Below are 25,399 nucleotides of genomic sequence, written 5' to 3' on the forward strand. Positions count from 1 at the left end.
TCGCGTGCTGCGGTATGCAGAGACACTAAAAGCACCATAGTAGAACACAGATGACACTTCCAAGTTGATGTTATAGCCAGTAAGAAGTAGTACAATTCAAGTTTTAGTTACTGATTATTGACTTTTTAGCTGGCTTTGGTGCCTTGGACATGAGCTAGGACCTTAAGATTCTGCATGAAAGAGGACTAGCAGCCGAGTTGCCCAGGAGAATGTGAATAGTGTTCATATGTAGTAAAAACCTGAGAAATCCGTCCGTTTTCGTCATGTGTTATCGAATCGACTTAAAGCCAGATCGTCACATTGGCCGCTCTTCCCTCCGAAACGGTTGTACTTATCGTCTGCAAAGCTATGTCGCATGCTGCGGAATGCGGAGACACTAAAAGCACCATAGTAGAACACAGATGAAGCTTCTAAGTTGATGTAATAGCCAGTAAGATGTAGTACAATTCAAGATTTAGCTACTGATTATTTGCTTTTTAGCTGGCTTTGGAGCCTTGGACATGAGCTAGGACCTTAAGATTCTGCATGAAAGGAGGACTAGCACCCGAGTTACACAGGAGAATGTGAAAAGTGTTTATATGTAGTAAAAACCTGAGAAATCCGTCCGTTTTCGTCATTTGTTATCGAATCGACTTAAAGCCAGATCGTCACATTGGCCGCTCTTCTCTCTGAAACGGTTGTACTTATCGTCTGCAAAGCTATGTCGCGTGCTGCGGCATGCGGGGACACTAAAATCACCATAGTGGAACACAGATGAAGCTTCTAAGTTGATGTAATAGCCAGTAAGAAGTAGTATAATTCACGTTTTAGGTATCGATTATTGACTTTTTAGCTGGCTTTGGTGCCTTGGACATGAGCTATTACCTTAAGATTCTGCATGAAAGGAGGACTAGCAGCCGAGTTGCACGGGAGAATGTGAAAAGTGTTCATATGTAGTAAAAACCTGAGAAATCCGTCCGTTTTCGTCATTTGTTATCGAATCGACTTACAGCCAGATCGTCACATTGGCCGCTCTTCCCTTCGAAACGGTTGTACTTATCGTCTGCAAAGCTATGTCGCATGCTGCGGTATGCGGAGACACTAAAAGCACCATAGTAGAACACCGATGAAGCTTCTAAGTTGATGTAATAGCCAGTAAGATGTAGTACAATTCAAGTTTTAGCTTCTGATTATTGACTTTTTAGCTGGCTTTGGTGCCTTGGACATGAGCTATTATCTTAAGATTCTGCATGAAAGGAGGACTAGCAGCCGAGTTGCACGGGAGAATGTGAAAAGTGTTCATATGTAGTAAAAACCTGAGAAATCCGTCCGTTTTCGTCATTTGTTATCGAATCGACTTAAAGCCAGATCGTCACATTGGCCGCTCTCCTCTCTGAAACGGTTGTACTTATCGTCTGCAAAGCTATGTCGCGTGCTGCGGTATGCGGAGACACTAAAAGCACCATATTGGAACACAGATGAAGCTTCTAAGTAGATGTAATAGCCAGTAAGAACTAGTACAATTCAAGTTTTAGGTATCGATTATTGACTTTTTAGCTGGCTTTGGTGCCTTGGACATGAGCTAGGACCTTAAGATTCTGCATGAAAGGAGGACTAATAGCCGAAATGCACGGGAGAATGTGAAGAGTGTTCATATGTAGTAAAAACGTGAGAAATCCGTCCGTTTTTGTCATTTGTTATCGTATCGACTTAACGCCAGATCGTCACACTGGCCACTCTTCTCTCTGAAACGGTTGTACTTATCGTCTGCAAAGCTATGTCGTATGCTGCGGTAGGCGGAGACACTAAAACCACCACAGTAGAACACAGATGAAGCTTCTAATTTGATGTAATAGCCAGTAAGAAGTAGTACAATTCAAGTTTTAGGTATTGATTATTGACTTTTTAGCTGGCTTTGATGCCTTGTACATGAGCTAGGACCTTAAGATTTTACATGCAGGAGGACTAGCAGCCGAGTTGCACGGAAGAATGTGTAAAGTGTTCATATGTAGTAGAAACCTGAGAAATCCGTCCGTTTTGGTCATTTGTTATCGAATCGACTTAAAGCCAAATCGTCACATTGGCCGCTCTTCTATCTGAAACGGTTGTACTTATCGTCTGTAAAGCTATGTCGCGTGCTGCGGTATGCGGGGACACAAAAATCACCATACTAGAACACAGATGAAGCTTCTAAGTTGATGTAATAGCCAGTAAGAAGTAGTACAGTTCAAGTTTTAGGTATCGATTTTTGACTTCTTAGTTGGCTTTGGTGCCTTGGACATGAGCTATTACCTTAAGATTCTGCATGAAAGGAGGACTAGCAGCCGAGTTGCACGGGAGAATGTGAAAAGTGTTCATATGTAGTAAAAACCTGAGAAATCCGTCCGTTTTCGTCATTTGTTATCGAATCGACTTAAAGCCAGATCGTCACATTGGCCGCTCTTCCCTCCGAAACGGTTGTACTTATCGTCTGCAAAGCTATGTCGCATGCTGCGGTATGCGGAGACACTAAAAGCACCATAGTAGAACACCGATGAAGCTTCTAAGTTGATCTAATAGCCAGTAAGATGTAGTACCATTCAAGTTTTAGCTTCTGATTATTGAGTTTTTAGCTGGCTTTGGTGCCTTGGACATGAGCTATTACCTTAAGATTCTGCATGAAAGGAGGACTAGCAGCCGAGTTGCACGGGAGAATGTGAAAAGTGTTCATATGTAGTAAAAACCTCAGAAATCCGTCCGTTTTCGTCATTTGTTATCGAATCGACTTAAAGCCAGATCGTCACATTGGCCGCTCTCCTCTCTGAAACGGTTGTACTTATCGTCTGCAAAGCTATGTCGCGTGCTGCGGTATGCGGAGACACTAAAAGCACCATATTGGAACACAGATGAAGCTTCTAAGTTGATGTAATAGCCAGTAAGATGTAGTACAATTCAAGTTTTAGCTACTGATTATTGATTTTTAGCTGGCTTTGGAGCCTTGGACATGAGCTAGGACCTTAAGATTCTGCATGAAAGGAGGACTAGCAGCCGAGTTGACCAGGAGAATGTGAAAAGTGTTCATATGTAGTAAAAACCTGAGAAATCCGTCCGTTTTCGTCATTTGTTATCGAATCGACTTAAAGCCAGATCGTCACATTGGCCGCTCTTCCCTCCGAAACGGTTGTACTTATCGTCTGCAAAGCTATGTCGCATGCTGCGGTAGGCGGAGACACTAAAAGCACCATAGTAGAACACAGATGAAGCTTCTAAGTTGATGTAATAGCCAGTAAGATGTAGTACAATTCAAGTTTTAGCTACTGATTATTGATTTTTAGCTGGCTTTGGAGCCTTGGACATGAGCTAGGACCTTAAGATTCTGCATGAAAGGAGGACTAGCAGCCGAGTTACACAGGAGAATGTGAAAAGCGTTTATATGTAGTAAAAACCTGAGAAATCCGTCCGTTTTCGTCATTTGTTATCGATTCGACTTAAAGCCAGATCGTCACATTGGCCGCTCTTCTCTCTGAAACGGTTGTACTTATCGTCTGCAAAGCTATGTCGCGTGCTGCGGTATAAGGAGACACTAAAAGCACCATAGTAGAACACATATTAAGCTTCTAAGAAGATGTAATAGCCAGTAAGAAGTAGTACAATTCAAGTTTTAGGTATCGATTATTGACTTTTTAGCTGCCTTTTGTGCCTTGGAGATGAGTTGGACCATAAGATTCTGCATGAAAGGAGGAGTAGTAGTCGAGTTGCACGGGAGAATGTGAAAAGTGTTCATATGTAGTACAAACTTGAGAAATCCGTCCGTTTTCGTCATTTGTTATCGAATCGACTTAAAGCCAGATCGTCACATTGGCCGCTCTTCTCTCGGAAACGGTTGTACTTATCGTCTTCAAAGCTATGTCGCGTGCTGCGGTATGCGGAGACACTAAAAGTACCATAGTAGAACACAGATGAAGCTTCTAAGTTGATGTAATAGCCAGTAAGAAGTAGTACAATTCAAGTTTAAGGTATCGATTATTGACTTCTTAGATGGATTTGGTGCCTTGGACATGAGCTAGGACCTTAAGATTCTGCATGAAAGGAGGACTAGCAGCCGAGTTGCACGGGAGAATGTGAAAAGTGTTCATATGTAGTAAAAACCGGAAAAATCCGTCCGTTTTCGTCATTAGTTATCGACTCGCCAGATCGTCACATTGGCCGCTCTTCTCTCTGAAACGGTTGTACTTATCGTCTGCAAAGCTATGTCGAGTGCTGCGGTATGCGGAGACACTAAAAGCACCATAGTAGAACACAGATGAAGCTTCTAAGTTGATGTAATAGCCAGTAAGAAGTAGTACATTCAAGTTTTAGGTATCTATTATTGACTTTTTAGCTGGCTTTGGTGCCTTGGACATGAGCTAGGACCTTAAGATTCTGCATGAAAGGAGGACTAGCAGCCGAGTTGCACGGGAGAATGTGAAAAGTGTTCATATGTAGTAAAAACCTGAGAAATCCGTCCGTTTTCGTCATTTGTTATCGAATCGACTTAAAGCCAGATCGTCACATTGGCCACTCTTCTCTCTGAAACGGTTGTACTTATCGTGTGCAGAGCTATGTCGCGTGCTGCGGTATGCAGGGACACTAAAAGCACCATGGTAGAACACAGATGACACTTCCAAGTTGATGTAATAGCCAATAAGAAGTAGTACAATTCAAGTTTTAGTTACTGATTTTTGACTTTTTAGCTGGCTTTGATGCCTTGGACATGAGCTAGGACCTTAAGATTCTGCATGAAAGGAGGACTAGCAGCCGAGTTGCACGGGAGAATGTGAAAAGTGTTCATATGTAGTAAAAAACTGAGAAATCCGTCCGTTTTCGTCATTTGTTATCGAATCGACTTAAAGCCAGATCGTCACATTGGCTGCTCTTCCCTCCGAAACGGTTGTACTTATCGTCTGCAAAGCTATGTCGCATGCTGCGGTATGCGGAGACACTAAAAGCACCATAGTAGAACACAGATGAAGCTTCTAAGTTGATGTAATAGCCAGTAAGATTTAGTACAATTCAAGTTTTAGCTACTGATTATTGACATTTTAGCTGGCCTTGGAGCCTTGGACATGAGCTAGGACCTTAAGATTCTGCATGAAAGGAGGACTAGCAGCCGAGTTACACAGGAGAATGTGAAAAGTGTTTATATGTAGTAAAAACCTGAGAAATCCGTTCGTTTTCGTCATTTGTTATCGAATCGACTTAAAGCCAGATCGTCACATTGGCCGCTCTTCTCTCTGAAACGGTTGTACTTATCGTTGCAGAGCTATGTCGCGAGCTGCGGTATGCAGAGACACTAAAAGCACCATAGTAGAACACAGATGACACTTCCAAGTTGATGTAATAGCCAGTAAGAAGTAGTACAATTCAAGTTTTAGTTACTGATTATTGACTTTTTAGCTGGCTTTGGTGCCTTGGACATGAGCTAGGACCTTAAGATTCTGCATGAAAGGAGGACTAGCAGCCGAGTTGCCCAGGAGAATGTGAAAAGTGTTCATATGTAGTAAAAACCTGAGAAATCCGTCCGTTTTCGTCATTTGTTATCGAATCGACTTAAAGCCAGATCGTCACATTGGCCGCTGTTCCCTCCGAAACGGTTGTACTTATCGTCTGCAAAGCTATGTCGCATGCTGCGGTATGCGGAGACACTAAAAGCACCATAGTAGAACACAGATGAAGCATCTAAGTTGATGTAATAGCCAGTAAGATGTAGTACAATTCAAGTTTTAGCTTCTGATTATTTGCTTTTTAGCTGGCTTTGGAGCCTTGGACATGAGCTAGGACCTTAAGATTCTGCATGAAAGGAGGACTAGCAGCCGCGTTGGATAGGAGAATGTGAAAAGTGTTTATATGTAGTAAAAACCTGAGAAATCCGTCCGTTTTCGTCATTTGTTATCGAATCGACTTAAAGCCAGATCGTCACATTGGCTGCTCTTCTGTCTGATACGGTTGTACTTATCGTCTGCAAAGCTATGTCGCGTGATGCGGTATGCGGAGACACTAAAATCACCATAGTGGAACACAGATGAGGCTTCTAAGTTGATGTAATAGCCAGTAAGAAGTAGTATAATTCAAGTTTTAGGTATCGATTATTGACTTTTTAGCTGGCTTTGATGCCTTTGACATGAGCTAGGACCTTAAGATTCTCCATGAAAGGAGGAATAGCAGCTGAGTTGCACGGGAGAATTTGAAAAGTGTTCATATGTAGTAAAAACCTGAGAAATCCGTCCGTTTTCGTCATTTGTTATCGAATCGACTTAAAGCCAGATTGTCTTATTGGCCGCTCTTCTCTCTGAAACGGTTGTACTTATCGTCTGCAATGCTATGTCGCGTGCTGCGCTATGTGGAGACACTAAAATCACCATAGTAGAACACAGATGAAGCTTCTAAGTTGATGTAATAGCCAGTAAGAAGTAGTACAATTCAAGTTTTAGGTATCGATTATTGACTTTTTACCTGGCTTTGTGCCTTGGACATGAGCTAGGACCTTAAGATTCTGCATGAAAGGAGGACTAGCAGCCGAGTTGCACGGGAGAATGTGAAAAGTGTTCAAATAGAGTAAAAACCTGAGAAATCCGTCCGTTTTCGTCATTTATATCGAATCGACTTAAAGCCAAATCGTCACATTGGCCGCTCTGCTCTCTGAAACGGTTGTACTTATCGTCTGCAAAGCTATGTCGCGTACTGCGGTATTCGGAGACACTAAAAGCACCATACTAGAACACAGATGTAGCTTCTAAGATGATGTAGTAGCCAGTAAGAAATAGTACCATTCAAGTTTTAGGAATCGGTTATTGACTTTTTACCCTTGTTTGGTGCCTTGGACATGAGCTAGGAACTTAAGATTTTACATGCAGGAGGACTAGCAGACGAGTTGCACGGGAGAATGTGTAAAGTGTTCATATGTAGTAAAAACCTGAGAAATCCGTTCGTTTTCGTCATTTGTTATCGAATCGACTTAAAGCCAGATCGTCACATTGGCCGCTCTTCTCTCTGAAACGGTTGTACTTATCGTCTGCAAAGCTATGTCGCGTGCTGCGGTATGCTGAGACACTAAAAGCACCATAGTAGAACACAGATCAAGCTTCTAAGTTGATGTAATAGCCAGTAAGAAGTAGTAAAATTCAAGTATAAGGTACTGAATATTGAATTTTTAGCTGGCTTTGGTGCCTTGGACATGAGCTAGGACCTTAATATTCTGCATGAAAGGAGGACTAGCAGCCAAGTTGCACGGGAGAATTTGATAAGTGTTCATATGTAGTAAAAACCTGAGAAATCCTTCCATTTTCGTCATTTGTTATCGAATCGACTTAAAGCCTGATTGACACATTGGCCGCTCTTCTCTCTGAAACGGTTGTACTTATCGTCTGCAAAGCTGTGTCGCGTGCTGCGGTATGCGGAGAAACTAAAAGCACCATAGTAGAACACAGATGAAGCTTCTAATTTGATGTAATAGCCAGTAAGATGTAGTACAATTCAAGTTTTAGCTACTGATTATTGACTTTTTAGCTGGCTTTGGAGCCTTGGACATGGGCTAGGACCTTAAGATTCTGCATGAAAGGAGGACTAGCAGCCTAGTTGCACGGGAGAATGTGAAAAGTGTTCATATGTAGTAAAAACCTGAGAAATCCGTCCATTTTCGTCATTTGTTATCGAATCGACTTAAAGCCTGATTGACACATTGGCCGCTCTTCTCTCTGAAACGGTTGTACTTATCGTCTGCAAAGCTGTGTCGCGTGCTGCGGTATGCGGAGAAACTAAAAGCACCATAGTAGAACACAGATGAAGCTTCTAAGTTGATGTAATAGCCAGTAAGATGTAGTACAATTCAAGTTTTAGCTACTGATTATTGACTTTTTAGCTGGCTTTGGAGCCTTGGACATGAGCTAGGACCTTAAGATTCTGCATGAAAGGAGGACTAGCAGCCGAGTTGCACAGGAGAATGTGAAAAGTGTTCATATGTAGTAAAAACCTGAGAAATCCGTCCGTTTTGGTCATTTGTTATCGAATCGACTTAAAGCCAAATCGTCACATTGGCCGCTCTTCTCTCTGAAACGGTTGTACTTATCGTCTGCAAAGCTATGTCGCGTGCTGCGGTATGCGGGGACACTAAAATCACCATACTAGAACACAGATGAAGCTTCTAATTTGATGTAATAGCCAGTAAGAACTAGTACAATTCAAGTTTTAGGTATCGATTATTGACTTTTTAGCTGGCTTTGATGCCTTGGACATGAGCTAGCACCTTAAGATTCTGCATGAAAGGAGGACTAGCAGCCGAGTTGCACGGGAGAATTTGAAAAGTGTTCATATGTAGTAAAAACCTGAGAAATCCGTCCGTTTTCGTCATTTGTTATCGAATCGACTTAAAGCCTGATTGTCACATTGGCCGCTCTTCTCTCTGAAACGGTTGTACTTATCGTCTGCAAAGCTGTGTCGCGTGCTGCGGTATGCGGAGAAACTAAAAGCACCATAGTAGAACACAGATGAAGCTTCTAAGTTGATGTAATAGCCAGTAAGAAGTAGTACACTTCAAGTTTAAGGTATCGATTATTGACTTCTTAGATGGATTTGGTGCCTTGGACATGAGCTAGGACCTTAAGATTCTGCATGAAAGTAGGACTAGCAGCCGAGTTGCACGGGAGATTGTGAAAAGTGTTCATATGTAGTTAAAACCTGAGAAATCCGTCCATTTTCGTCATTTGTTATCGAATCGACTTAAAGCCAGATCGTCACATTGGCCGCTCTTCTCTCTGAAACGGTTGTACTTATCGTCTGCAAAGCTATGTCGTATGCTACGGTAGGCGGAGACACTAAAACCACCACAGTAGAACACAGATGAAGCTTCTAATTTGATGTAATAGCCAGTAAGAAGTAGTACAATTCAAGTTTTAGGTATTGATTATTGACTTTTTAGCTGGCTTTGATGCCTTGGACATGAGCTAGGACCTTAAGATTTTACATGCAGGAGGACTAGCAGCCGAGTTGCACGGGAGAATGTGTAAAGTGTTCATATGTAGTAAAAACCTGAGAAATCCGTTCGTTTTCGTCATTTGTTATCGAATCGACTTAAAGCCTGATTGTCACATTGGCCGCTCTTCTCTCTGAAACGGTTGTACTTATCGTCTGCAAAGCTATATCGCGTGCTGCGGTATGCGGAGACACTAAAAGCACCATATTGGAACACAGATGAAGCTTCTAAGTTGATGTAATAGCCAGTAAGAAGTAGTACACTTCAAGTTTAAGGTATCGATTATTGACTTCTTAGATGGATTTGGTGCCTTGGACATGAGCTAGGACCTTAAGATTCTGCATGAAAGGAGGACTAGCAGCCGAGTTGCCCAGGAGAATGTGAAAAGTGTTCATATGTAGTAAAAAACTGAGAAATCCGTCCGTTTTCGTCATTTGTTATCGAATCGACTTAAAGCCAGATCGTCACATTGGCCGCTCTTCCCTCCGAAACGGTTGTACTTATCGTCTGCAAAGCTATGTCGCATGCTGCGGTATGCGGAGACACTAAAAGCACCATAGTAGAACACAGATGAAGCTTCTAAGTTGATGTAATAGCCAGTAAGATGTAGTACAATTCAAGTTTTATCTACTGATTATTGACTTTTTAGCTGGCTTTGGAACCTTGGACATGAGCTATGACCTTAAGATTCTGCATGAAAGGAGGACTAGCAGCGGAGTTACACAGGAGAATGTGAAAAGTGTTTATATGTAGTAAAAACCTGAGAAATCCGTCCGTTTTCGTCATTTGTTATCGAATCGACTTAAAGCCAGATCGTCACATTGGCCGCTCTTCTCTCTGAAACGGTTGTACTTATCGTCTGCAAAGCTATGTCGCGTGCTGCGGTATGCGGAGACACTAAAAGCACCATAGTAGAACACATATGAAGCTTCTAAGAAGATGTAATGGCCAGTAGGAAGTAGTACAATTCAAGTTTTAGGTATCGATTATTGACTTTTTAGCTGGCTTTGGTGCCTTGGAGACGAGCTTGGACCATAAGATTATGCATGAAAGGAGGAGTAGCAGCCGAGTTGCACGGGAGAATGTGAAAAGTGTTCATACGTAGTACAAACTTGAGAAATCCGTCCGTTTTCGTCATTTGTTATCGAATCGACTTAAAGCCAGATCGTCACATTGGCTGCTCTTCTCTGTGAAACGGTTGTACTTATCGTCTGCAAAGCTATGTCGCGTGATGCGGTGTGCGGAGACACTAAAAGCACCATAGTAGAACACAGATGAAGCTTCTAAGTTGATGTAATAGCCAGTAAGAAGTAGTACAATTCAAGTTTTAGGTATCGATTATTGACTTTTTAGCAGGCTTTGGTGCCTTGGACATGAGCTAGGACCTTAAGATTCTGCATGAAAGGAGGACTAGCTGCCGAGTTGCACGGGAGAATGTGAAAAGTGTTCATATGTAGTAAAAACCTGAGAAATCCGTCCGTTTTCGTCATTTGTTATCGACTCGCCAGATCGTCACATTGGCCGCTCTTCTCTCGGAAACGGTTGTACTTATCGTCTTCAAAGCTATGTCGCGTGCTGCGGTATGCGGAGACACTAAAAGCACCATAGTAGAACACAGATGAAGCTTCTAAGTTGATGTAATAGCCAGTAAGAAGTAGTACAATTCAAGTTTAAGGTATCGATTATTGACTTCTTAGATGGATTTGGTGCCTTGGACATGAGCTAGGACCTTAAGATTCTGCATGAAAGGAGGACTAGCAGCCGAGTTGCACGGGAGAATGTGAAAAGTGTTCATATGTAGTAAAAACCTGAGAAATCCGTCCGTTTTCGTCATTTGTTATCGACTCGCCAGATCGTCACATTGGCCGCTCTTCTCTCTGAAACGGTTGTACTTATCGTCTGCAAAGCTATGTCGCGTGCTGCGGTATGCGGAGACACTAAAAGCACCATATTGGAACACAGATGATGCTTCTAAGTTGATGTAATAGCCAGTAAGAAGTAGTACACTTCAAGTTTAAGGTATCGATTATTGACTTCTTAGATGGATGAGGTGCCTTGGACATGAGCTAGGACCTTAAGATTCTGCATGAAAGGAGGACTAGCAGCCGAGTTGCACGGGAGAATGTGAAAAGTGTTCATATGTAGTAAAAACCTGAGAAATCCGTCCGTTTTCGTCATTTGTTATCGACTCGCCAGATCGTCACATTGGCCGCTCTTCTCTCTGAAACGGTTGTACTTATCGTCTGCAAAGCTATGTCGCGTGCTGCGGTATGCGGAGACACTAAAAGCACCATAGTAGAACACAGATGAAGCTTCTATGATGATGTAATAGCCAGTAAGAAGTAGTACAATTCAAGTTTTAGGTATCGATTATTGACTTTTTAGCTGGCTTTGGTGCCTTGGACATGAGCTGTTACCTTAAGATTCTGCATGAAAGGAGGACTAGCAGCCGAGTTGCACGGGAGAATGTGAAAAGTGTTCATATGTAGTAAAAACCTGAGAAATCCGTCCGTTTTCGTCATTTGTTATCGAATCGACTTAAAGCCAGATCGTCACATTGGCTGCTCTTCTCTCTGAAACGGTTGTACTTATCGTCTGCAAAGCTATGTCGCGAAATGCGGTATGCGGAGACACTAAAAGCACCATAGTAGAACACAGATGAAGCTTCTAAGTTGATGTAATAGCCAGTAAGAAGTAGTACAATTCAAGTTTTAGGTATCGATTATTGACTTTTTAGCTGGCTTTGGTGCCTTGGACATGAGCTAGGACCTTAAGATTCTGCATGAAAGGAGGACTAGCTGCCGAGTTGCACGGGAGAATGTGAAAAGTGTTCATATGTAGTAAAAAACTGAGAAATCCGTCCGTTTTCGTCATTTGTTATCGAATCGACTTAAAGCCAGATCGTCACATTGGCCGCTCTTCCCTCCGAAACGGTTGTACTTATCGTCTGCAAAGCTATGTCGCATGCTGCGGTATGCGGAGACACTAAAAGCACCATAGTAGAACACAGATGAAGCTTCTAAGTTGATGTAATAGCCAGTAAGATGTAGTACAATTCAAGTTTTATCTACTGATTATTGACTTTTTAGCTGGCTTTGGAACCTTGGACATGAGCTATGACCTTAAGATTCTGCATGAAAGGAGGACTAGCAGCGGAGTTACACAGGAGAATGTGAAAAGTGTTTATATGTAGTAAAAACCTGAGAAATCCGTCCGTTTTCGTCATTTGTTATCGAATCGACTTAAAGCCAGATCGTCACATTGGCCGCTCTTCTCTCTGAAACGGTTGTACTTATCGTCTGCAAAGCTATGTCGCGTGCTGCGGTATGCGGAGACACTAAAAGCACCATAGTAGAACACATATGAAGCTTCTAAGAAGATGTAATAGCCAGTAGGAAGTAGTACAATTCAAGTTTTAGGTATCGATTATTGACTTTTTAGCTGGCTTTGGTGCCTTGGAGACGAGCTTGGACCATAAGATTATGCATGAAAGGAGGAGTAGCAGCCGAGTTGCACGGGAGAATGTGAAAAGTGTTCATACGTAGTACGAACTTGAGAAATCCGTCCGTTTTCGTCATTTGTTATCGAATCGACTTAAAGCCAGATCGTCACATTGGCTGCTCTTCTCTGTGAAACGGTTGTACTTATCGTCTGCAAAGCTATGTCGCGTGATGCGGTGTGCGGAGACACTAAAAGCACCATAGTAGAACACAGATGAAGCTTCTAAGTTGATGTAATAGCCAGTAAGAAGTAGTACAATTCAAGTTTTAGGTATCGATTATTGACTTTTTAGCAGGCTTTGGTGCCTTGGACATGAGCTAGGACCTTAAGATTCTGCATGAAAGGAGGACTAGCTGCCGAGTTGCACGGGAGAATGTGAAAAGTGTTCATATGTAGTAAAAACCTGAGAAATCCGTCCGTTTTCGTCATTTGTTATCGACTCGCCAGATCGTCACATTGGCCGCTCTTCTCTCGGAAACGGTTGTACTTATCGTCTTCAAAGCTATGTCGCGTGCTGCGGTATGCGGAGACACTAAAAGCACCATAGTAGAACACAGATGAAGCTTCTAAGTTGATGTAATAGCCAGTAAGAAGTAGTACAATTCAAGTTTAAGGTATCGATTATTGACTTCTTAGATGGATTTGGTGCCTTGGACATGAGCTAGGACCTTAAGATTCTGCATGAAAGGAGGACTAGCAGCCGAGTTGCACGGGAGAATGTGAAAAGTGTTCATATGTAGTAAAAACCTGAGAAATCCGTCCGTTTTCGTCATTTGTTATCGACTCGCCAGATCGTCACATTGGCCGCTCTTCTCTCTGAAACGGTTGTACTTATCGTCTGCAAAGCTATGTCGCGTGCTGCGGTATGCGGAGACACTAAAAGCACCATATTGGAACACAGATGAAGCTTCTAAGTTGATGTAATAGCCAGTAAGAAGTAGTACACTTCAAGTTTAAGGTATCGATTATTGACTTCTTAGATGGATTAGGTGCCTTGGACATGAGCTAGGACCTTAAGATTCTGCATGAAAGGAGGACTAGCAGCCGAGTTGCACGGGAGAATGTGAAAAGTGTTCATATGTAGTAAAAACCTGAGAAATCCGTCCGTTTTCGTCATTTGTTATCGACTCGCCAGATCGTCACATTGGCCGCTCTTCTCTCTGAAACGGTTGTACTTATCGTCTGCAAAGCTATGTCGCGTGCTGCGGTATGCGGAGACACTAAAAGCACCATAGTAGAACACAGATGAAGCTTCTATGATGATGTAATAGCCAGTAAGAAGTAGTACAATTCAAGTTTTAGGTATCGATTATTGACTTTTTAGCTGGCTTTGGTGCCTTGGACATGAGCTGTTACCTTAAGATTCTGCATGAAAGGAGGACTAGCAGCCGAGTTGCACGGGAGAATGTGAAAAGTGTTCATATGTAGTAAAAACCTGAGAAATCCGTCCGTTTTCGTCATTTGTTATCGAATCGACTTAAAGCCAGATCGTCACATTGGCTGCTCTTCTCTCTGAAACGGTTGTACTTATCGTCTGCAAAGCTATGTCGCGAAATGCGGTATGCGGAGACACTAAAAGCACCATAGTAGAACACAGATGATGCTTCTAAGTTGATGTAATAGCCAGTAAGAAGTAGTACAATTCAAGTTTTAGGTATCGATTATTGACTTTTTAGCTGGCTTTGGTGCCTTGGACATGAGCTAGGACCTTAAGATTCTGCATGAAAGGAGGACTAGCTGCCGAGTTGCACGGGAGAATGTGAAAAGTGTTCATATGTAGTAAAAACCTGAGAAATCCGTCCGTTTTCGTCATTTGTTATCGAATCGACTTAAAGCCAGATCGACACATTGGCCACTCTTCTCTCTGAAACGGTTGTACTTATCGTGTGCAGAGCTATGTCGCGTGCTGCGGTATGCAGAGACACTAAAAGCACCATAGTAGAACACTCATGACATTTCCAAGTAGATGTAATAGCCAGTAAGAAGTAGTACAATTCAAGTTTTAGTTACTGATTATTGACTTTTTAGCTGGCTTTGGTGCCTTGGACATGAGCTAGGACCTTAAGATTCTGCATGAAAGGAGGACTAGCAGCCGAGTTACACAGGAGAATGTGAAAAGTGTTTATATGTAGTAAAAACCTGAGAAATCCGTCCGTTTTCGTCATTTGTTATCGAATCGACTTAATGCCAGATCGTCACATTGGCTGCTCTTCCCTCCGAAACGGTTGTACTTATCGTCTGCAAAGCTATGTCGCATGCTGCGGTATGCGGAGACACTAAAAGCACCATAGTAGAACACAGATAGAGCTTCTAAGTTGATGTAATAGCCAGTAAGATGTAGTACAATTCAAGTTTTAGTTACTGATTATTGACTTTTTAGCTGGCCTTTGATCCTTGGACATGCGCTAGGACCTTAAGATTCTGCATGAAAGGAGGACTAGCAGCCGAGTTACACAAGAGAATGTGAAAAGTGTTTATATGTAGTAAAAACCTGAGAATTCCGTCCGTTTTCGTCATTTGTTATCGAATCGACTTAAAGCCAGATCGTCGCATTGGCCGCTCTTCTCTCTGAAACGGTTGTACTTATCGTCTGCAAAGCTATGTCGCGTGCTGCAGTATGCGGAGACACTAAAAGCACCATAGTAGAACACAGATGAAGCTTCTATGATGATGTAATAGCCAGTAAGAAGTAGTACAATTCAAGTTTTAGGTATCGATTATTGACTTTTTAGCTGGCTTTGGTGCCTTGGACATGAGCTAGGACCATAAGAATCTGCATGAAAGGAGGACTAGCTGCCGAGTTGCACGGGAGAATGTGAAAAGTGTTCATATGTAGTAAAAACCTGAGAAATCCGTCCGTTTTCGTCATTTGTTATCGAATCGACTTAAAGCCAGATCGTCACATTGGCCACTCTTCTCTCTGAAACGGTTGTACTTATTGTGTGCAGAGCTATGTCGCGTGCTGCGGTAGGCAGAGACACTAAAAGCACCATAGTAGAACACAGATGACACTTCCAAGTTGATGTAATAGCCAGTAAGAAGTAGTACAATTCAAGTTTTAGTTACTGATTATTGACTTTTTAGTTGGCTTTGGTGCCTTGGAGATGAGGTAGGACCTTAAGATTCTGGATGAAAGGAGGAGTAGCAGCCGAGTTGCACGGGAGAATGTGAAAAGTGTTCATATGTAGTAAAAACCTGAGAAATCCGTCCGTTTTCGTCATTTGTTATCGAATCGACTTAAAGCCTGATTGTCACATTGGCCGCTCTTCTCTCTGAAACGGTTGTAATTATCGTCTACAAAGCTGTGTCGCGTGCTGCGGTATGCGGAGAAACTAAAAGCACCATAGTAGAACACAGATGAAGCTTTTAAGTTGATGTAATAGCCAGTAAGAAGTAGTACAATTCAAGTTTTAGGTATCGTTTACTGACTTTTTAGCTGGCTTTGGTGCCTTGGACATGAGCTAGGACCTTAAGATTCTGCATGAAAGGAGGACTAGCGGCCGCATTGCACGGGAGAATGTGAAAAGTGTTCATATGTAGTAAAAACCGACCTGAGAAATCCGTCCGTTTTCGTCATTTGTTATCGAATCGACTTAAAGCCAGAACGTCACATTGGCCGCTCTTCCCTCTGAAACGGTTGTACTTATCGTCTGCAAAGCTATGTCGCGTGATGCGGTATGCGGAGACACTAAAAGCACCATAGTAGAACATAGATGAAGCTTCTAAGTTGATGTAATAGCCAGTAAGAAGTAGTACAATTCAAGTTTTAGGTATCGGTTATTGAATTTTTAGCTGGCTTTGGTGCCTTGAACATGAGCTAGGACCTTAAGATTCTGTATGAAAGGAGGACTAGCAGCCCAGTTGCACGGGAGAATGTGAAAACTGTTCATATGTAGTAAAAACCAACCTGAGAAATCCGTCCGTTTTCGTCATTTGTTATCGAATCGACTTAAAGCCAGATCGTCACATTGGCCGCTCTTCTCTCTGAAACGGTTGTACTTATCGTCTGCAAAGCTATGTCGCGTGCTGCTGTATGCGGAGGCACTAAAAGCACCATAGTAGAACACATATGAAGCTTCTAAGATGATGTAATAGCCAGTAAGAAGTAGTACAATTCAAGTTTTAGGTATTGATTATTGACTTTTTAGCTGGCTTTGGTGCCTTGGACATGAGCTAGGACCTTAACATTCTTCATGAAAGGAGGAGTAGCAGCCGAGTTGCACGGGAGAATGTGAAAAGTGTTCATATGTAGTAAAAACCTGAGAAATCCGTCCGTTTTCGTCATTTGTTATCGAATCGACTTAAAGCCAGATCGTCACATTGGCCGCTCTTCTCTCTGAAACGGTTGTACTTATCGTCTTCAAAGCTATGTCGCGTGCTGCGGTATGCGGAGACACTAAAAGCACCATAGTAGAACACAGATGAAGCTTCAAGTTGATGTAATAGCCAGTAAGAAGTAGTACAATTCAAGTTTTAGGTATCGATTATTGACTTTTTAGCTGGCTTTGGTGCCTTGGACATGAGCTAGGATCTTAAGATTCTGCATCAAAAGGAGTACTAGCAGCCGAGTTGCACGGGAGAATGTGAAAAGTGTTCATACGTAGTAAAAACCTGAGAAATCCATCCGTTTTCGTCATTTGTTATCGAATCGACTTAAAGCCAGATCGACACATTGGCCGCTCTTCTCTCTGAAACGGTTGTACTTATCGTCTTCAAAGCTATGTCGCGTGCTGCGGTATGCGGAGACACTAAAAGCACCATAGTAGGACACAGTGAAGCTTCTAAGTTGATGTGATAGGCAGTAAGAAGTAGTACAGTTCAAGTTTTAGGTATTGATTATTGACTTTTAAGCTGGCTTTGATGCCTTGGACATGAGCTAGGACCTTAAGAATCTGCATGAAAGGAGGATTAGCAGCCGAGTTGCACGGGAGAATGTGAAAAGTGTTCATATGTAGTAAAAACCTGAGAAATCCGTCCGTTTTCGTCATTTGTTATCGAATCGACTTAAAGGCAGATCGTCACATTGGCCGCTCTTCTCTCTGAAACGGTTGTACTTATCGTCTTCAAAGCTATGTCGCGTGCTGCGGTATGCTGAGACACTAAAAGCACCATAGTGGAACACAGATGAAGCTTCTAAGTTGATGTAATAGCCAGTAAGAAGTAGTACAATTCAAGTTTTAGGTATCGATTATTGATTTTTTAGCTGGCTTTGGTGCCTTGGACATGAGCTAGGATCTTAAGATTCTGCATCAAAAGGAGGACTAGCAGCCGAGTTGCACGGGACAATGTGAAAAGTGTTCATACGTAGTAAAAACCTAAGAAATCCGTCCGTTTTCGTCATTTGTTATCAAATCGACTTAAAGCCAGATCGTCACATTGGCTGCTCTTCTCTCTGAAACGGTTGTACTCATCGTCTGGAAAGCTTTGTCGCGTGCTGCGGTATGCGGAGACACTAAAAGCACCATAGTAGAACACAGATGAAGCTTCTAAGATGATGTAATAGCCAGTAAGAAGTAGTACAATTCAAGTTTTAGGTATCGATTATTGACTTTTTAGCTGGCTTTGGTGCCTTGGACATGAGCTAGGACCTTAAGATTCTGCATGAAAGGAGGACTAGCAGCCGAGCTGCAGGGGAGAATGTGAAAAGTGTTCATATGTAGTAAAAACCTGAGAAATCCGTCCGGTTTCGTCATTTGTTATCGAATCGACTTGAAGCCAGATCGTCACATTGGCCGCTCTTCTCTCTGAAACGGTTGTACTTATCGTCTGCAAAGCTATGTCGCGTGCTGCGGTATGCGGAGACTCTAAAAGCACCATAGTAGAACACAGATGAAGCTTCTAAGTTGATGTAATAGCCAGTAAGAAGTAGTACAAGTCAAGTTTTAGGTATCGATTATTGACTTTTTAGCTGGCTTTGGTGCCTTGGACATGAGCTAGGACCTTGAGAATCTGCAATAAAGGAGGACTAGCAGCCGAGTTGCACGGGAGAATGTGAAAAGTGTTCAAATAGAGTAAAATTCTGAGAAATCCGTCCGTTTTCGTCATTTTTATCGAATCGACTTAAAGCCAATTCGTCACATTGGCCGCTCTGCTCTCGGAAACGGTTGTACTTATCGTCTGCAAAGCTATGTCGCGAACGGCGGTATTCGGAGACACTAAAAGCACCATTGTAGAACACAGATGTAGCTTCTAAGATGATGTAATAGCCAGTAAGAAATAGTACAATTCAAGTTTTAGGAATCGGTTATTGACTTATTACACTTGTTTGGTGCCTTGGACATGAGCTAGGAACTTAAGATTTTACATGCAGGAGGACTAGCAGCCGAGTTGCACGGAACAATGTGTAAAGTGTTCATATGTAGTAAAAACCTGAGAAATCCGTCCGTTTTCATCATTTGTTATCAAATCGACTTAAAGCCAGATCGTCACATTGGCTGCTCTTCTCTCTGAAACGGTTGTACTTATCGTCTGGAAAGTTTTGTCGCGTGCTGCGGTATGCGGAGACACTAAAAGCACCATAGTAGAACACAGATGAAGCTTCTAAGATGATGTAATAGCCAGTAAGAAGTAGTACAATTCAAGTTTTAGGTATCGATTATTGACTTTTTAGCTCTCTTTGGTGCCTTGGACATGAGCTAGGACCTTAAGATTCTGCATGAAAGGAGGACTAGCAGCCGAGTTGCAGGGGAGAATGTGAAAAGTGTTCATACGTAGTAAAAACCTGAGAAATCCGTCCGTTTTCGTCATTTGTTATCGAATCGACTTAAAGCCAGATCGTCACATTGGCCGCTCTTCTCCCTGAAACGGTTGTACTTATCGTCTTCAAAGCTATGTCGCGTGCTGCGGTATGCGGAGACACTAAAAGCACCATAGTAGAACACAGATGAAGCTTCTAAGTTGATGTAATAGCCAGTAAGAAGTAGTACAATTCAAGTTTTAAGTATCGATTATTGACTTTTTAGCTGGCTTTGGTGCCTTGGACATGAGCTAGGACCTTAAGATTCTGCATGAAAGGAGGACTAGCAGCCGCGTTGTACGGGAGAATGTGAAATGTGTTCATATGTAGTAAAAACCTGAGAAATCCGTCCGTTTTCGTCATTTGTTATCAAATCGACTTAAAGCCAGATCGTCACATTGGCTGCTCTTCTCTCTGAAACGGTTGTACATATCGTCTGGAAAGCTTTGTCGCGTGCTGCGGTATGCGGAGACACTAAAAGCACCATAGTAGAACACAGATGAAGCTTCTAAGTTGATGTAATAGCCAGTAAGATGTAGTACAATTCAAGTTTTAAGTATCGATTATAGACTTTTTAGCTGGCTTTGGTGCCTTGGACATGAGCTACGACGTTAAGATTCTGCATGAAAGGAGGACTAGTAGCCGCGTTGTACGGGAGAATGCGAAATGTGTTCATATGTAGTAAAAACCTGAGAAATCCGTCCGTTTTCGTCGTTTGTTATCAAATCGACTTAAAGCCAGATCGTCACATTGGCTGCTCTTCTCTCTGAAACGGTTGTACTTATCGTCTGGAAAGCTTTGTCGCGTGCTGCGGTATGCGGAGACACTAAAAGCACCATAGTAGAACACAGATGAAGCTTCTAAGATGATGTAATAGCCAGTAAGAAGTAGTACTATTCAAGTTTTAGGTATCGATTATTGACTTTTTAGCTGGCTTTGGTGCCTTGGACATGAGCTAGGACCTTAAGATTCTGCATGAAAGGAGGACTAGCAGCCGAGTTGCAGGGGAGAATGTGAAAAGTGTTCAAAAGTAGTAAAAACCTGAGAAATCCGTCCGTTTTCGTCATTTGTTATCGAATCGACTTAAAGCCAGATCGTCACATTGGCCGCTCTTCTCTCTGAAACGGTTGTACTTATCGTCTTCAAAGCTATGTCGCGTGCTGCGGTATGCGGAGACACTAAAACCACCACAGTAGAACACAGATGAAGCTTCTAATTTGATGTAATAGCCAGTAAGAAGTAGTACAATTCAAGTTTTAGGTATTGATTATTGACTTTTAAGCTGGCATTGATGCCTTGGACATGAGCTAGGACCTTAAGTATCTGCATGAAAGGAGGATTAGCAGCCGAGTTGCACGGGAGAATGTGAAAAGTGTTCATATGTAGTAAAAAACTGAGAAATCCGTCCGTTTTCGTCATTTGTTATCGAATCGACTTAAAGCCAGATCGTCACATTGGCCGCTCTTCTCTCTGAAACGGTTGTACTTATCGTCTTCAAAGCTATGTCGCGTGCTGCGGTATGCGGAGACACTAAAAGCACCATAGTGGAACACAGATGAAGCTTCTAAGTTGATGTAATAGCCAGTAAGAAGTAGTACAATTCAAGTTTTAGGTATCGATTATTGATTTTTTAGCTGGCTTTGGTGCCTTGGACATGAGCTAGGATCTTAAGATTCTGCATCAAAAGGAGGACTAGCAGCCGAGTTGCACGGGACAATGTGAAAAGTGTTCATACGTAGTAAAAACCTAAGAAATCCGTCCCTTTTCGTCATTTGTTATCGAATCGACTTAAAGCCAGATCGTCACATTGGCCGCTCTTCTCTCTGAAACGGTTGTACTTATCGTCTGCAAAGCTATGTCGCGTGCTGCGGTATGCGGAGACACTAAAAGCACCATAGTAGAACACAGATGAAGCTTCTAAGTTGATGTGATAGCCAGTAAGAAGTAGTACAATTCAAGTTTTAAGTATCGATTATAGACTTTTTAGCTGGCTATGGTGCCTTGGACATGAGCTACGACCTTAAGATTCTGCATGAAAGGAGGACTAGCAGCCGCGTTGTACGGGAGAATGCGAAATGTGTTCATATGTAGTAAAAAGCTGAGAAATCCGTCCGTTTTCGTCATTTGTTATCGAATCGACTTAAAGTCAGATCGTCACATTGGCCGCTCTTCTCTCTGAAACGGTTGTACTTATCGTGTGCAGAGATATGTCGCGTGCTGCGGTATGCAGAGACACTAAAAGCACCATAGTAGAACACAGATGACACTTCCAAGTTGATGTAATAGCCAGTAAGAAGTAGTACAATTCAAGTTTTAGTTACTGATTATTGACATTTTAGCTGGCTTAGGTGCCTTGGACATGAGCTAGGACCTTAAGATTCTGCATGATAGGAGGGCTAGCAGCCGAGTTCCACAGGACAATGTGAAAAGTGTTTATATGTAGTAAAAACCTGAGATATCCGTCCGTTATCGTCATTTGTTATCGTATCGACTTAAAGCCAGATCGTCACATTGGCCGCTCTTCCCTCTGAAACGGTTGTACTTATCGTCTTCAAAGCTATGTCGCGTGCTGCGGTATGCGGAGACACTAAAAGCACCATAGTAGAACACAGATGAAGCTTCTAAGTTTATGTAATAGCCAGTAAGAAGTAGTACAATTCAAGTTTTAAGTATCGATTATAGACTTTTTAGCTGGCTTTGGTGCCTTGGACATGAGCTACGACCTTAAGATTCTGCATGAAAGGAGGACTAGCAGCCGCGTTGTACGGGAGAATGCGAAATGTGTTCATATGCAGTAAAAACCTGAGAAATCCGTCCGTTTTCGTCGTTTGTTATCAAATCGACATAAAGCCAGATCGTCACATTGGCTGCTCTTCTCTCTGAAACGGTTGTACTTATCGTCTGGAAAGCTTTGCCGCGTGCTGCGGTATGCGGAGACACTAAAACCACCACAGTAGAACACAGATGAAGCTTCTAATTTGATGTAATAGCCAGTAAGAAGTAGTACAATTGAAGTTTCAGGTATTGATTATTGACTTTTAAGCTGGCTTTGATGCCTTGGACATGAGCTAGGACCTTAAGTATCTGCATGAAAGGAGGATTAGCAGCCGAGTTGCAGGGGAGAATGTGAAAAGTGTTCATATGTAGTAAAAACCTGAGAAATCCGTCCGTTTTCGTCATTTGTTATCGAATCGACTTAAAGCCAGATCGTCACATTGGCCGCTCTTCTCCCTGTAACGGTTGTACTTATCGTCTTCAAAGCTATGTCGCGTGCTGTGGTATGCGGAGACACTAAAAGCACCATAGTAGAACACAGATGAAGCTTCTAAGATGATGTAAGAGCCAGTAAGAAGTAGTACAATTCAAGTTGTAAGTATCGATTATTGACTTTTTAGGTGGCTTTGGTGCCTTGGACATGAGCTAGGACCTTAAGATTCTGCATGAAAGGAGGACTAGCAGCCGAGTTGCAGGGGAGAATGTGAAAAGTGTTCATATGTAGTAAAAACCTGAGAAATTCGTCCGGTTTCGTCATTTGTTAACGAATCGACTTAGAGCCAGATCGTCACATTGGCCGCTCTTCTCTCTGAAACGGTTGTACTTATCGTCTTCAAAGCTATGTCGCGTGCTGCGGTATGCGGAGACTCTAAAAGCACCATAGTAGAACACAGATGAAGCTTCTAAGTTGATGTAATAGCCAGTAAGAAGTAGTACAATTCAAGTTTTAGGTATCGATTATTGACTTTTTAGCTGGCTTTGGTGCCTTGGACATGAGCTAGGACCTTAAGAATCTGCATTAAAGGAGGACTAGCAGCCGAGTTGCACGGGAGAATTTGAAAAGTGTTCAAATAGAGTAAAAACCTGAGAAGTCCGTCCGTTTTCGTCATTTTTATCGAATCGACTTAAAGCCAGATCGTCACATTGGCCGCTCTGCTCTCGGAAACGGTTGTACTTATCGTTTGCAAAGCTATGTCGCGAACGGCGGTATTCGGAGACACTAAAAGCACCATTGTAGAACACAGATGTAGCTTCTAAGATGATGTAATAGCCAGTAAGAAATAGTACAATTCATTTTTTTGGAATCGGTTATTGACTTTTTACCCTTGTTTGGTGCCTTGGACATGAGCTAGGAACTTAAGATTTTACATGCAGGAGGACTAGCAGCCGAGTTTCACGGGAGAATGTGTAAAGTGTTCATATGTAGTAAAAACCTGAGAAATCCGTCCGTTTTCGTCATTTGTTATCGAATCGACTTAAAGCCAGATCGTCACATTGGCCGCTCTTCTCTCTGAAACGGTTGTACTTATCGTGTGCAGAGATATGTCGCGTGCTGCGGTATGCAGAGACACTAAAAGCACCATAGTAGAACACAGATGACACTTCCAAGTTGATGTAATAGCCAGTAAGAAGTAGTACAATTCAAGTTTTAGTTACTGATTATTGACATTTTAGCTGGCTTTGGTGCCTTGGACATGAGCTAGGACCTTAAGATTCTGCATGAAAGGAGGGCTAGCTGCCGAGTTACACAGGAGAATGTGAAAAGTGTTTACATGTAGTAAAAACCTGAGAAATCCGTCCGTTTTCGTCATTTGTTATCGTATCGACTTAAAGCCAGATCGTCACATTGGCCGCTCTTCTCTCTGAAACGGTTGTACTTATCGTCTTCAAAGCTATGTCGCGTGCTGCGGTATGCGGAGACACTAAAAGCACCATAGTAGAACACAGATGAAGCTACTAAGTTGATGTAATAGCCAGTAAGAAGTAGTACAATTCAAGTTTTAAGTATCGTTTATTGACTTTTTAGCTGGCTTTGGTCCCTTGGACATGAGCTAGGACCTTAAGATTCTGTATGAAAGGAGGACTAGCAGCCGCGTTGTACGGGAGAATGCGAAATGTGTTCATATGTAGTAAAAACCTGAGAAATCCGTCCGTTTTCGTCGTTTGTTATCAAATCGACTTAAAGCCAGATCGTCACATTGGCTGCTCTTCTCTCTGAAACGGTTGTACTTATCGTCTGGAAAGCTTTGTCGCGTGCTGCGGTATGCGGAGACACTAAAAGCACCATAGTAGAACACAGATGAAGCTTCTAATTTGATGTAATAGCCAGTAAGAAGTAGTACAATTGAAGTTTTAGGTATTGATTATTGACAATTTAGCTGGCTTTGATGCCTTGGACATGAGCTAGGACCTTAAGATTCTGCATAGAAGGAGGACAAGCAGCCGAGTTGCACGGGAGAATGTGAAAAGTGTTCATATGTAGTAAAAACCTGAGAAATCCGTCCGTTTTCGTCATTTGTTATCGAATCGACTTAAAGCCAGATCGTCACATTGGCCGCTCTTCCCTCTGAAACGGTTGTACTTATCGTCTGCAAAGCTATGTCGCGAACGGCGGTATTCGGAGACACTAAAAGCACCATTGTAGAACACAGATGTAGCTTCTAAGATGATGTAATAGCCAGTAAGAAGTAGTACAATTCAAGTTTTAGGAACCGGTTATTGACATTTTACCCTTGTTTGGTGCCTTGGACATGAGCTAGGACCTTAAGATTCTGTATGAAAGGAGGACTAGCAGCCGCGTTGTACGGGAGAATGCGAAATGTGTTCATATGTAGTAAAAACCTGAGAAATCCGTCCGTTTTCGTCGTTTGTTATCAAATCGACTTAAAGCCAGATCATCACATTGGCTGCTCTTCTCTCTGAAACGGTTGAACTTATCGTCTGGAAAGCTTTGTCGCGTGCTGCGGTATGCGGAGACACTAAAAGCACCATAGTAGAACACAGATGAAGCTTCTAAGATGATGTAATAGCCAGTAAGAAGTAGTACAATTCAAGTTTTAGGTATCGATTATTGACTTTTTAGCTGGCTTTGGTGCCTTGGACATGAGCTAGGACCTTAAGATTCTGCATGAAAGGAGGACTAGCAGACGAGTTGCAGGGGAGAATGTGAAAAGTGTTCATATGTAGTAAAAACCTGAGAAATCCGTCCGTTTTCTTCATTTGTTATCGAATCGACTTAAAGCCAGATCGTCACATTGGCCGCTCTTCTCTCTGAAACGGTTGTACTTATCGTCTGGAAAGCTTTGTCGCGTGCTGCGGTATTCGGAGACACTAAAAGCACCATTGTAGAACACAGATGTAGCTTCTAAGATGATGTAATAGCCAGTAAGAAGTAGTACAATTCAAGTTTTAGGATCCGGTTA

This window comes from Schistocerca gregaria, chromosome 6 (assembly GCF_023897955.1).
Source record: "Schistocerca gregaria isolate iqSchGreg1 chromosome 6, iqSchGreg1.2, whole genome shotgun sequence".
NCBI classification, from domain to species: Eukaryota; Metazoa; Arthropoda; class Insecta; order Orthoptera; family Acrididae; genus Schistocerca; species Schistocerca gregaria.